Source organism: Numida meleagris, chromosome 2 (assembly GCF_002078875.1).
Source record: "Numida meleagris isolate 19003 breed g44 Domestic line chromosome 2, NumMel1.0, whole genome shotgun sequence".
Taxonomy (NCBI): Eukaryota; Metazoa; Chordata; class Aves; order Galliformes; family Numididae; genus Numida; species Numida meleagris.
The window spans coordinates 36,641,117-36,654,933 of NC_034410.1; the positions used below are offsets into that span (position 1 = coordinate 36,641,117).

Sequence of the window (13,817 nt, forward strand, 5' to 3'; positions counted from 1 at the left end):
CATAACATCATGTAGTGAACGTACCTGGTTCTCAGAAGAGAAGGACTACTACGTTCCCCATGGCACTTTGCTCCTCTGTTACCATTTTCCAGCCGGAGGGAAAAGATAAAAGCTCACAGTATAAAAACTTGCAGATCACGAGACCTCGTCCCTTTTTCCGCTGTCTCTCATCTTGGCAGCACCTCGCTCTCCAGCAGTCTTATCATCGGTAGTAGAGTAAGGCCTACCTTGATTTTTGGGACATTCTCTCTCTGTATTGGATTCATCAGCTTAAATTGTAATTATATTGTATTATAGTGTGTTGTTTTGCATTCCGATATCTTATTTAGTAAATTAGTTTGTTTCTCCTCAGATTGTTGCCACTGTTCTTTGCTCTCAGGGCCATCTCCTTACCCTTTTCCCCTTTTTCCCGGGGCGTGGACCCGTGGATCCCCCATCCCCTTCGTCACGGAATCGGGCCTAACGCCCGTAAACCGTTGACATGATACATGACATTCTTGTAAAAATAACACTATATATAGGAAAAAGTGAAATCCAAATAGGTTAAGGAAAGGGAGAAGGCAAAAGATATCACATAGCCTATTTAGAGAAAGTGCCATTGGCAGTTTACAGCTGTGAAATGCTTCCGGTTGCTGGCAAAGGAAAGTCTGAAAGACATCTTGAAATGATGGACTATGGCACTGCACAAAATCGAGCTCACGCTCAAGTTCCTGAAAGACAGATAAAACAAGCCTCCAGGGGCCTCCCACACAACTGGAGTAGTAATGGTAGTGGTGCTGGTGCCAAGATTCTGAAATCCTAAATTCCATCCCTGTCCTCTCACAGACTGCTTAGGGAAGCTTACTGAAGTCTTTTCAATTCTCTAAGTCCCAGCTAAATTTTACTTCCTAGGACTGTTACATGGACAAATAAAAGTGAGAAGTTTAGAAACTAAAATGAGGAGCAAGGAATGCAAAGGCTTATAAAAAAAACCAGCATGTCAGCCCAGGAGAGAAACTGCTCAGAGAATTTCCATTTGTTCACTAGCTAACATGAAAGCCCTGAAAAGACCATAACTTATGGATACTCCCTGTCCTGCAAACTGCTCCTCTGCTCAACATGGAACTCTGTTAATGCTTCAACTGCGACATACAAAGCTTAGCCTGTAATAATAAACTCACTGCACAAACAGCACACACAGCTGACAAGAGGTGAGTCGTATCAACTTGCAGGAAACTTAGTGACCTACCCAGCCTGATGCAGGCTCCAGTTCAGACACACTGCATCTCTCCTCCCGGTGACTTATCCTGTCATCTTTCATGGAGACATTCACATAGTAACAATTCGAGCACATTGATAGCTGGCAGAACCTGGATGGGAATCAAGAAAGATTCAGTCTAGAACATTTGAGCCGCAGGTCTATACAAGCCCTATCTCATACACTACACATTTCAAGATAGAGAATTCTTATGTTCTCTGAAACCCATAGCAGAAGTACCTGTGCCTGTCCTTAAGCTTTCCAATACTCACTCCCTACAGCATTCTGGTGGGAAATGCAGATATAGAAATGCTTTAGGATCATGATTTTACATTTCAGAGCTGGGTAGGATTTTGTTTGCTTGCATACTATTTCTGTTTTCATTACATGGAACCTGATTCCTGTTTCTTGTGGTGGAAGACACCACTAGTCAGTCTTGAGGTGGATCTATAATACCACATACATTGTACACAGGGACAATCATTCAGGATCAACTTTTATAAGGGTGCTCACACTGTGTGCCACTCCATAGCACTAAAACCTACCTCAGGTTTCAAACTATCCTGCATGTACCTACCTCAGCATTCATTTATTGGTCAGCCACAGCAGCAGAGCAGAGAGTCTCCTGATATCACCCTGTCACAACCGAGTTGGCTTTGACACCATAGGGCTTAGGTAATAAATATGTACGCATGGCTAGAGATCTTAAAATTCAGTAAGCCCTTGGGAAAAAAAAAAATACTTGGTATTCATGTGAGAAAATTAACAAGGAGACTGGAAGAATTTCAAGACTAACATTTAGAAAATAATCAAAGCCCTGGGAGGAGATGACAACCAAATCAATGATAAGACTAGAGAATTGCAATGGAGATGACATCACAATTTGCCAGTCAAACAGCAGGATAAAACCCATCAGTCCAAACAAACCAAAACCAACAAGAAAACACTTAAACTGCTGAAAACTCTGTACACAAAGGAGACATAGAAAATCCACTGGGAAGGCATTGTACCATTCTTGTTAAATAGCGATATAGACAATAAGGCCAATAAAACATAACTATGCTTAAGAAACTGATAAACTATTTCCAGTGGAAAAGTTATTAAATTATCCAGAAGAAGCCAGACTCCTAGTGGGAAGGAAAGAGACAAAAAACAGCTCAGCCTAAAGCTAGGAAGTGTAATTTACAGTTGAGGTGGAGCAGCAAAAACAAGAGAATAATATCACTGAAGCTCCAGGGAAGCCCACAACAAGCGATGTTCAGTCTGAAATGAAGAACAAAGAGAAATAAAAGATCCACAGCATATTACTAAAAATTCATTCAGCCTTAGTTGAAATTACTAATAGTAAGTCACAGGAAGAAACCAGAGCGTTATAGCAGAAACATTTATGAAAAAAAAAATCGAAGTTTTTCACATTGAAGTTTGTCATTCAGAATAACTCTGAAAAACATTATTCATTTAATACGCTGTCTGTCATATATTTCCTTGGCTCCTTTTGAGACTGAATTTGTTATCCAGTGAATTAACCACTATTCCAAAAGTTAGGATACCCCTTGTCACAGCCGTGTGAACTTCCCCAACATCCTACCCTGATCATCATCTTTCATGAGCCCCCCCTGCTACCAGGAGCTCATTACTGCTATTTACCCCTCCCCATTGCTTTCTTTTTAATGTCCGAAGTTATTAAGGACATGAAAAAGACCCATAAAATACTAGTGTGATTATGTTGTTAGTAAGAAAACTTTTCCTCTAGTTGACTCACAAGAAAAAAGTGAAAAGATCATGAGGCCAGGGATAACAAATCCAGACCAAGACAGCCTGTTCCTCAAAATTATAAGACAGTGGAGGATACAAGAACTCTCATCTAAAGGAAAAGAGAAGTGACTATCTTTTTAATTTGAGCACACAGGCACCTTCTCAGCAGGAAAGAGGCCATGTTTGTATATCACCACCCCAGCCTAGAGATCCCTAAACATTACTGTAAAAGAGATACAGAAAGAGTGAGAAGCAGTAAACCACCTGTCTATACATCAGGCTGCCTAAGCCCCTCAGGAAACCCCTTCTGGCTGTCTCCTAATCTGAACAAATTCATAAAAAGAACTCTGTTGGGATATTTCAAACACTTCTTTCAAGAAAACAATACAAAAGAACAACAAAAAACAAACCTAAGCTGTGAAGAAACATGTGAAAACTGACAAGGGAGAAAAACTAAAGAGAACTATTTCAGTCCTCTAAACAGTGACTGAGTTTTGGGCACATCTCCATGGATGTTTATTTGCAGTGGGCATGTTTCACTATGTGTTTCCCAGCAGACGATAAAAAGCAGCTTTTCTCTGCAGATGCTGATATATAAATATAAAAAAATATATAATTTTGATATTTATACCAAAATATATCAAAGAGCCTTGGGAAAAAAAGGGGTGGAAACTGAGGGGGCTGTTGAATTCCTCCCTTCAGCAAAACTTTTGAAGTTTCCTAAGACTGAGATTGGCCATGACAAAGCTTAGTCATTCTCTATAAAATATTCAGTTGAAACAACAGAACTCCCCCCCATGTTTAAACAGGGTTTTTCCTCCATGGTCTAATGAGGCCAGTACCCAAGAGTAGTGAATATTAACTTATCAAGGAACTATTTCTTTGCCTAAAGTCTTCTAAGAAAGAAGTTGTGTTTTGCAATAAGGAATATTCTCCAAGAACATGGAGCACTTGCAAGTCTGGCTTGACTCTTAAAGATCATTCCCGCTGTGCCACTGAAATTGGTGGCAGTGCTGTAACTGTCATTTCCTTGGCACCTGCTGCTTCCGCAAATGTGTGTTTTCAAGTTTTAGGATCTTGCTTAGGACACTGTGCAGGCTGAGTTTCCAACAAAAATAATAATCATAATGTAATGCACAAAGAGTTATTGAAAGGAAATCAGCATTTAATATGCTAGGTTTCAAGCAACACACCTTTAGCCTACCTGAATAGAACTGTGTAAACTTGACTCAACTCTTGTTGTACACGCTCTTTATTGCTGATAATGATCATAAACCTCTGATCTATAAGAGAAAATAAGAGGCACTTTGAGTAGTAGCTGACATGTGTGGGATAGATCTACAGTTGCCTCAAGCTTGCAGAAAGATTCCTGCAGCAGCTTTTCACTAGATAACATCAACTGAAGGAAACCAGACTGCACTGTTGCCCCTCTAATTTCTCATAGCATTTGGTCTGCAACAAGTGTTGAGACAGTAGGATAGTTTAATGGTTGTTCCTATTGCGAAGAAAAACATATGAAATATACTCAACACTGACTCTTCTATTATTAGTACTAAATCTGCCATCACCATTTCCAGGCAAATCTTTTTGGTGTCATATAGTACAAATTACTTAAAGTCTTGAACTCCTTTCGACAAACAGAACAAGGCTTTTGGAGATCCCATGTTTCTAAGGCAATCAAAAGAGCCACATTCCTGTAGTTACTTAATTGCATAGGCACCTACATTGTGGACTGCACAGTCCCTGAGACAGTTTGATAAAATTGCTTATACACAAACCACCATGACTCTTCAGGGACCTGAATATTTATCTGCTGTGGTCCAAACATTAGACATAAAGACATTACTTCCCCACTTTGGTCTCTGTAGGATCTAATTGTTTAAGCTAACTCACAGCATGCCCACTGCATAAAGACCACCTGCAGTCCAACACTAAGCAAAGCAGTTAGGGAAACTCCATTAAAATAGTAATTACTTTAGAACTCTCTTTTCACTAGAGTCTTCATCCAGGAATCAAAAGATCTAAAATCAAAACTTCTCAGCCTGGCCGTAAGCTACACAAAATGGTTTCTTTTGGGACAGGAAGAAAGGTATTTGAACATTTATCTTTTTTAGTTAATGGTATTAAGAGGAATATCTAAAACTGATCAGATGAACTGAATGTTAGAAGTGCCTCTCCTCTTCCTTTAATGCACAGGGGGACTCTGGACAACTAAACAGTTACAATTCCAAGTAACCATTTATGTCCTAGGTATTTTAATTCTAGTATGGTGACTCGTCAGCCTCAATAGTTTTGAGGGTAGCACTTACACTTCCCCCTGCATAGTTTGTGGCAGCACCTACATTCTTGTTGGTGGCATAGCTACTGTAGCGAGGTCTATGTAACAGTGCATCATTTGCTAGAGACAGCACACCAGCCTAAACTGGAGGGCGCATTGTGGATTTTGGAAATGCTCACCATCAACTTTCCTCCTATTCTGTCCTTGCAAAGGTAAAGATTATACTACTTAACTCATCCCATAAAATCTTTTGAGATCTTATGATGAAACACCCAATATAAGTGCAAAGAAGCAATGTCATTATGACCCTTTCAAGTATAAATTACAACTACTTCAGAAAAAGTTCCTTATCTTTTTATACATCTTTATATCTGTCCCCAATTGTAAATCCTCCTCTCCACCTGTCTTCAGTTTATAACCAACTGACCTTTCTGAGGTGTCCTTTTAAGCTAGTTGTCAATGAGCTGAAGAAAGTAAATGAGACACTTAAAAAAGTGCAGAGAAGTTGAAAATCGAGCTGCAGAAGACTATCATTTTCTGCCCTGTTAGTATTTGTATCCAAGACCATTTTTCATGTTTGGACTTCTTCCCTGTGTCTTGTCCCTTTGTTGGCTCTTTTTGCAAGTGTTTGGGAATTAGAGAGGGGCTAAAGATTTGAAGCTTGTGCTGAGTAAAAGGCAAATCTATGTTTGCCACCTACAGCAAGGTTATCACCATATGCTGGAGGTAACTCAAGAGAAACTCGCACGGCCAGCAACAGTGTTTCAGCAAAGAGCACTGAAAAAGCGCCCATTTATCACATCCAAAAATTAAGGCTGGTCACCATAAAGACACAAGTCTTGTAAAATCATTTCACAAATTGGTCCTCTAATTATGTTATCATACCGTGTGCTATTATCAATATCTTCCTACCCACTTAAATAGATCTTTCTATATTGCAGAAAGGTGAAAAAAATAAGGTTAAGTATCCAAGTGAGTTCTACTTTCAAACAAGAATTTTAATTGGGTTTATAGGAACTTTTAAATTCCCAAGTGAGAGATGCAGTGTGCTTTAGCAAGGAATTAAATCCCAGCATACTGATGATAATGTAGGCTTAGATTGTCTGTATCAGGTTGGATTATTCCAGGCTGCAGACTTTCACTATATATGCTGACCTCCCAACACACAGCAGCTCTAGCTCAGACAGGAGCTGCAACATTATCTTAAGTTTGACCCAGAGAAGCCATTTCCCAGCAGAGATGTCTCTGAAGCAGATGTCAAGCCTGATGCAGTAAAGACATCAAATTTCCAGTTTACTTCCCTAAATAAACTCATTGTGTTCAATTAGTGAAATAAAATAATTGTAATTGAGTAAAAAACAAATACAAGATAAAAAGAATGACAGAATGAAAGAAGTTAACATAATGAGTCCTTAAACACAAACTGCACTCATTTTTGGCTGGTTTGCTCTTCAAAAATCAGCTGATGTCAACTCACAAGTCCTTTCCAGTCCAACCTGCCACAAACTGGGTACAATTTCCTTTTCTGAACTTGCAATAGATCCATTTCTAGTCAATGCATATGAGGAACCATACAAAAGCCTCTCCTGTGCACTTCATGTTTGGTGTAAAATCCAGGCACCACTTTAGGATGCAGTTAGATCCATTCTCCCAAGAAGTATCTAAAGATGTTTGGCCACTCAACTACAATGATGTGGCAGCCTTCACGTCCTGTCTGTGCAAAGAGAAGGCACAAAAAGAACATTCTCAGATGTGGACCTGTAAACCAATTTCATGATAGGAGAAAGAAGATTTGAGTATAGGAGCAAGGGGAGCCATTTTGCCCTATAAACAGAATGTGCAAATGAATAAAAAGGTGAATCAACATTCCATCTTTGAAACAGTGTCAGAATCATGACCATCAAAGCTCATGACAAGCAGCAACTCCACTAAAACAAGTTTGTTTCATTTCCCATTTCTCCCAACTGTTTCCTGCTACAGTGTCTAATCAGTGTATATAGGAAATATTTCTATGAATTCTGTTCATCATTACGCAAAAAGGAGAACATACCTCTTCCCAAGAAAGTAGTATATTAAGTATTTCATGAAAGAACCATTTTGAACCACAAACCATTGTGGAGTTTACAAGTTAGGATATCTTTCAGCAGTGAAATCATAGAAGATTTTGCTGTTTCGTACAGCCCAGAAGCCTTCATTTGGTCAAAATTTGTGCTTAACTGCCATGAGAGTGGTCATTATGTTGAAGACTTCAAGCTACCTTTCCACAAGACTGGACATGCTATGTTTGCTCACACTGATAAAAGCCATGGTGCTTTCAGGTCTCAAGAGCATCACAGGCTCTCTTGCATTGCTAGGTGGTGGTATCCTCTGCCACAGTTGCCAACAGCAACTTTTTTTTTTTAATGGCTTTTGTCTCTCATCAGTAGAAGCAATAGAAACTTTAACTCTGTAACTGATTTAAGAAACCAGAGATACAGAACAGCTGCAACATTTTAGTTCCAGGAACTTTCCTTTGAATGTGCTGCATTCTTCATTTTATGTGGATTCTCAAGTGACAAATCAAGGAGGAGGGAAAGCAGCCAAGATAACACAATGAGAAAGTAAGTATATACCAAGAAGGACTTCCAGAAACAGTCTTGTTTACAAGTGGCCTCAGATACAGCAATTACTTACAGATGAGTTTTCTGGAATGCGACATCTTCTGGCAAATGTTTTTAAACTAAAAGAGGGGAGATTTAGGTTAGACATTAGGAAGAAATTTTTTACTGATAGGGTGGTGAGGCACCAGAACAGTCTGCCCAAAGAAGCTGAGGATGCCCCATCCCTGGAGGCAATGAAGGTTGGGTTGGCTGGGATCCTGGGCAGCCTGATCTAGTGGTTGGCAACCCTGCTCACAGCAGAGGAGCTGGAACTGGATGATCTTTAAAGTCCCCTCTAACCCAAACCATTCTATTTTTCTGGCAGAAACAATCTCTTCAGAGCAGAGTTCCAAAAGTGCAGCCCACAGATCACTGCAGTATGGTCCACAATGGAACTTTTTAAAGTAGCTGCTTCTGAGACACATAGAGCTATACCAATTAAAAGGTCTCTGTCCACAATGCAGGAATGAAAACTTACATCTGAGTGCTCCAGGAAGTAATACCTGCAGCCAAAGTCAATAGCAACACATGGAAGAGTCATCCCAGAAGAGTCTGGACAGTGCCTGAGCCACACATCCAGATCCCATATACTCCCCCAGCTACACCCATTACTAAGCTTGGCAGTGAGAATCTGCTGCAAGACCCATTCCAGGAGTACTTATGTCACCATTTCAAGAGTGAGTTTCTGTTTCTGCAAGGATACAAAAAGAAAAGCAATAATGACCTGCTGCATGGACAAGAAACTGGACTGAAGAATTTTATCTCCCCCCAAATAAACTCTTATTTGCTCCTGCCAGGTAAAACTTTGGAATTCCTACCTTAGGTGGTATGTAGGATCTATAAACCTCTCAGTGCAGATCATGTTTCTTTTCTGTTAAGGAAGAACAATTTACTAGCAGTGGAGTTGGACTCTGCTATCAAGTGCTGGCACATACACTTTTTAATGTGTAAACATTACTCCCCTGCTCCCTTTGTGCCAATGCTTATTACTTAAATTTCCTCCACATACACAGCCTTTCATTTGCTAAGATTCCCAAAATACTGTTAGGAGCCTCCCTTGGGATGCCTTCCCCACTTTGCCAGCACTGAATACCTAGACTAGAAACATAAGATGCAAATATGATACAAAAACAAAAATATTTGTTGAGTAATAAGGTATTTATGAGATATGACTTTCTGAGAAATCTGATAAATTTTCACCCCTAAATTGTGCATATTGTGTAAAAATGACTTACCCAACCATATATCTAATCAAGTTTAATTGCACAACATTCGCCCTTGAACACAGGTACCCAAACTGCCACTGCACTGAACCAATGCAAGGACTCCTCTGCCATCTAATTTGTTATGGTTTCCCTATCCTTGTAAATATTTGATTCGCATGTCCCCCAGTTCATTTCCACTAATAGTAACACAACTGATTATTTCAGCCTTAGCATGCTTAAGATCATCACAGGAGCAGAAACTCTTTGAACCTATGACTGAGTTCCTGGAGTCTGCCAAAGACAGCAGCTCAACCTTTTCACATGCTACTTTCCTGAAAGTGGTCCAAGCCATATCTTGAACTCAGATCAGCCATTCTTTCTTTCTTTTTGTTGTGATGTTACCTGCAATAATTAAAGGAAAATTAAACTTGGAATACATTCAGTGTATATTGCACTTTGTGTAATAAAACTAAGAAAACTAGAGGTAAGGTGTAGCACTACATATACGATTAACACAACCTAGTATTGGGTTACGCACATAGGATAGAAATCGAGAAAGATAGTAACCAAGAAAGAAAGAAAAAAGTGAGGAAGAAAGAAAGAAACTTCTGTTTTAAATATCAGTACTGTGCTTTCTCTTATCACGATTTTTAATAATAATGTAGCAAGAAAGTCTGCAAAAAGATTCTGGGCCATCAGAACTTTACCATCATAGAAAAGGAAAGAATAGTATAATTTTTATATTTCTAGTTTTATACATATCAGAAGAGTCCTGCTGTCTGAACTCTGTTTCCTGCTTTGTTCCAGTATACTAATGTATACCTGAGCGTGCAGTCAGAACTCACTGCTGTCATGCTGTATTACCCTATTACATGTGTGCTGCATTAGATGTGACATCTTGTCTCTGCAAGTTAAAGATATCACTGCATATTGTTCCCCATAATTATGCTGCTGTTTGATATCACTACAGAAGAAAATAAAAGCTACAGGCTGCAGAATTATTTGTGACATTTCCATAATTATGTAGATACGTACACTACACAGAGAAACAATTTGTGTTAATACAGCCTGAAAACAAATATTTTCTCAAGAATAAAGAACATGAATATGCTTGTGAGATGTTTATAGGCTATCCAAGAAAACAACAACTTTTAACTGAAAGACCTACTGGTAAGAGGGATACAAAGAGACACACAGTTTACAACCACATGTATTTCTTTTACACAGTGATATAAAAGTCAAACGAAAAATAACATCTCCTTCCTCCTATATCTTTTTTAAGAATAAAGCCATAACAAAATCCAGCTTTTCTAATATTATTTGCTGCAACTGAACACTATAGAGATTCCGTAAGAGCAGTATAATAATTAATGATCGCATGCTGTACCTTGTTAGTAAACAATGAATTAAAATTCCTTTGTTTTTCCTATAAAATTATTCATATATAAGGGAACAAAAGAAAAACATGGGCAACAATATTTTCTTATGTTCCTTCTTCACATGCAAATCAAAAGAAAGGAAGCAGGATTTAACTCCCTTGGAAAAGAAATCTACAGGTAAGAGGTAAAAAAAAATCATATTAAAAATTTAATTACTTGCATTACAGCCTTACTACTTTCAAAATACAATTCAGGCTCAAATAAGTTTCTGCTTCGTTGGGTTCTGCATGTATCTTATTTGTCTATTGCCACAAAAAAATAGTTGCTACAGCATCACATAATACAAAACCATCTTCAGTGATAACCAATAACACAGTTCTATACAACTGAAATCAACGTAATGCCCGTTAACGATTGCAATAGGAGAAGAACTAATTTTCAGAGTGACAAATGACAGCAGTCAGGCTCACACCATGCAGTTCTGCTTTGTACAAGCCACCTTCTTGAAAAAGAGCCATTTGCAAGGTACTGCCCTGCTTCTCACAGGCAAGGTGGCAGAGCTTAGCCAAGAGCTAGAGATGACTATTTCACAATGAGATTTTACATTCTCTAAAATCAATAGCAATTCAGCTGTAAAAGTACAATTCAGTTATGCGCTATCATCTCCCATTATTACTATTATTATTATTTTTTTTTAAGAGTGTCTAATGTTTGCTGTTTTTCCGTTTGACATCTTGCTAAAAGAATAATCAAGGGAGCTACAGCTGACAAAAAAAATGAGTCCCTCTGGCATTGCTCTGCATCTGAAATAGGACAAACACAGACTGCTAAGTCCCAGAACTTGCTTTTCTTTGCACTGAACTTTATTTCCTGGATTGCTGGAAAAAAAAAGATAAATAAGTAATCAATTTTAAATTCATGAGGGGAGATACTTCAGGCATCTTTCCACATTCTGGGATTGATATAATTAACATCATTTCTAAGTAGCCATTGCATCATCATTTTTACATCATTTATTACTAACAATGACATAACAAGTTGGGTTATGCCAGCTGGTAGCACCTACATACGCAGTACGAACTGCTTTTAATACTAAAAATAAACAAAGACCTTCTACTTGAGGGATATGAATTGCAAACATTAAAAAAAATGCTCACCAAAGAAAAAAATATTTTGGCTGCCCTCAAGCCTTCACAATTGTACTGTTCAGCATTGTATGGACATGAATGTAGAACATAAAAGAAACATGACTAGCTAAAAAGTAGGAAAGCAGTTCTGAAGATCTTCAGTATCTACAGTAAGTTGTTTTTTTGTTGTTTTTTTTTTAATGAATTAAATTGCTCAAGGAAGACCCAAAAGGCAAAACAACCAGTACAAATGATTTTTAAGCACAAGAAATATCTTGCAGGGGGGATGTTGAACGACAGCTGTGGTTTTGAGCTGTGGTTTCAAGAGAGGCTATATATACTGATGGGAGATATGACTGTCCCACACAGTGATCCCTGCCTTCCATCAGCATAAAGCCATTACCATCCACCTGCAGGGCACTTTATGTGATAGCCACTCCATACACAAGAGACTGAGCAACCACAATAGGAACACGTGACAATGGTGTTTATTTGGCAGTTAACATGGATTTTATTTATCTAGTAAACGTAAGTTCTGCTAGAGGTGATGCCTGGATCCAGCACTTCCACCACAGGATCTGAGCAACCTCTGCAAATGGAATAGAACATATTCTTGTTCATTAGAAATGGACAAATAAATCCCAAGTAGACTATGCTTTGTGTGTGTGTAAACACCCACACTCATTTCATTTTGATTCTTCCTTGGATACCTCCATTCTAGATACAGTCACTAATAACTACAAGCTCAGAACCCCAACCTCAGTTAGGAATCACATTTAATAAACCTCAAGATTGTGTTGAATTCAGTATGATGTCTAGCAATCAAGTTGGGCACAAAAACCTAACTTGTTTCTTCTCATACTGGTAAGGCTAGGATCTCTCTACATGAGGAGAGGGAGGAAGCCCATTTACTGCCTGGTTCATGTAACATGCCCTCTTTATAGAGTTCTCTCAAGTTCTCACCTTGCCACATCCCAATATCTTAAATTCACCAAAAAAAAAAAATAAGACAAAACCTCAAAGCACCCTGGAAAACTTCTCTTGCGCAAAAAAAACCAACCAAACAAGGAGTATTAATGGAGTGTTCTTCACAGTCAACTTTGCAATAATTAAACCTTAAGGCTGTTACTTATAATATATTTATTTGAAACCATCACTTATACAAAAAGCATAATTATAAAAACTATGGTTGCTGCTGAAATAGCAGGCACTCTATTGGATATTCCACTTACAAATCATAAGCCTAGTAGTAAGCTTATTCTTCTGTCTCCTAACTTCATCTATAACATCATGAGCAGTTTTTGACAGTAGATTTTGCTGAACTATTGGCTGTATGTAAGGACAAGCAGCAGCAAATCTAGTTACCTTAAACCATTTTCAGATCACCCTAAAAATTTAGCATTCACATTACAGTAAAAAAGAAGGAACCGCTTACCCCTTTTCAAGGATCAGGCTCACTAAACACTCCAAAGGAGACAATCTCCAAGTAGAGATGCTTCCCTTGTGGCTGCCAGCCCTTAAATGAGGTTAGGAAAAGGTGGAGCTAGGGTCCATCTTTTCCAGTGGCAGAGGTGAATTGCTTCCACCTGTGCTCCCAGGGCTGGCTACGTCCTTTCACCAGGTACTCAATCACTGGTTCAGGCCGTGACCCAACAGTTCCCATACACTGTAACACTGGTTAACTTTTTCAGTCATAACAAGCTGGTGATACTACTATTGCCAGCAGTTAGAGGCAAAATAGAATTGCACCAACAAATAAAAGTAAATAGTTAATTCAGACATTTTTATGTATTTTGTATTTGTGAATTATCTGCATACATATCTAACTTTCCACATGCTCATTTCATACTTATTGAAATTATTTTAGCTAATAGTTATTAATGTGAAACTAATTTATTCATTAGGAAAAAATCCTTTCTGCCACTCAGGAAGGACATTCATGAAATCTAGCCCACTGTGAAATCAATGACAAAGCTCTCATTAACTTTGTGGTGTTGAGATTCATTACTGCATACTTTGTCTATTCCTTGCTTATCCATAATTAACTTTAACTGAAATTTCCCTTACACAAGACCTACTTAATTGACTGTGCTCTTCAACTAATGTTAATAGCCAAACATGCTCAACCTGTAAATTATATAGATACACAATTTTAAATGTTTTCAGCAACTTCCTCAACACCAGAGATTAATATTTG

At 38.4% G+C, this 13,817-nt stretch overlaps 2 long non-coding RNA genes across 3 annotated transcripts; both read right to left on the bottom strand.

Annotated features, from left to right (window-relative positions):
• On the bottom strand, positions 1,101–8,974 carry LOC110394678. Of its 2 annotated transcripts, XR_002435797.1 has the most exons (5): positions 8,728–8,974; positions 4,197–4,275; positions 2,424–2,500; positions 1,815–1,959; positions 1,101–1,349 (listed from the first exon to the last, which is right to left on the bottom strand). It is a non-coding gene; the product is annotated as an uncharacterized LOC110394678 (long non-coding RNA). The 2 variants fall into 2 exon arrangements; XR_002435796.1 differs by lacking the exons at positions 1,101–1,349; positions 1,815–1,959 and having other exon boundaries at positions 1,999–2,500.
• Positions 9,447–13,128, bottom strand: LOC110394679. The gene is made up of 2 exons (XR_002435798.1): positions 13,056–13,128; positions 9,447–9,516 (listed from the first exon to the last, which is right to left on the bottom strand). It is a non-coding gene; the product is annotated as an uncharacterized LOC110394679 (long non-coding RNA).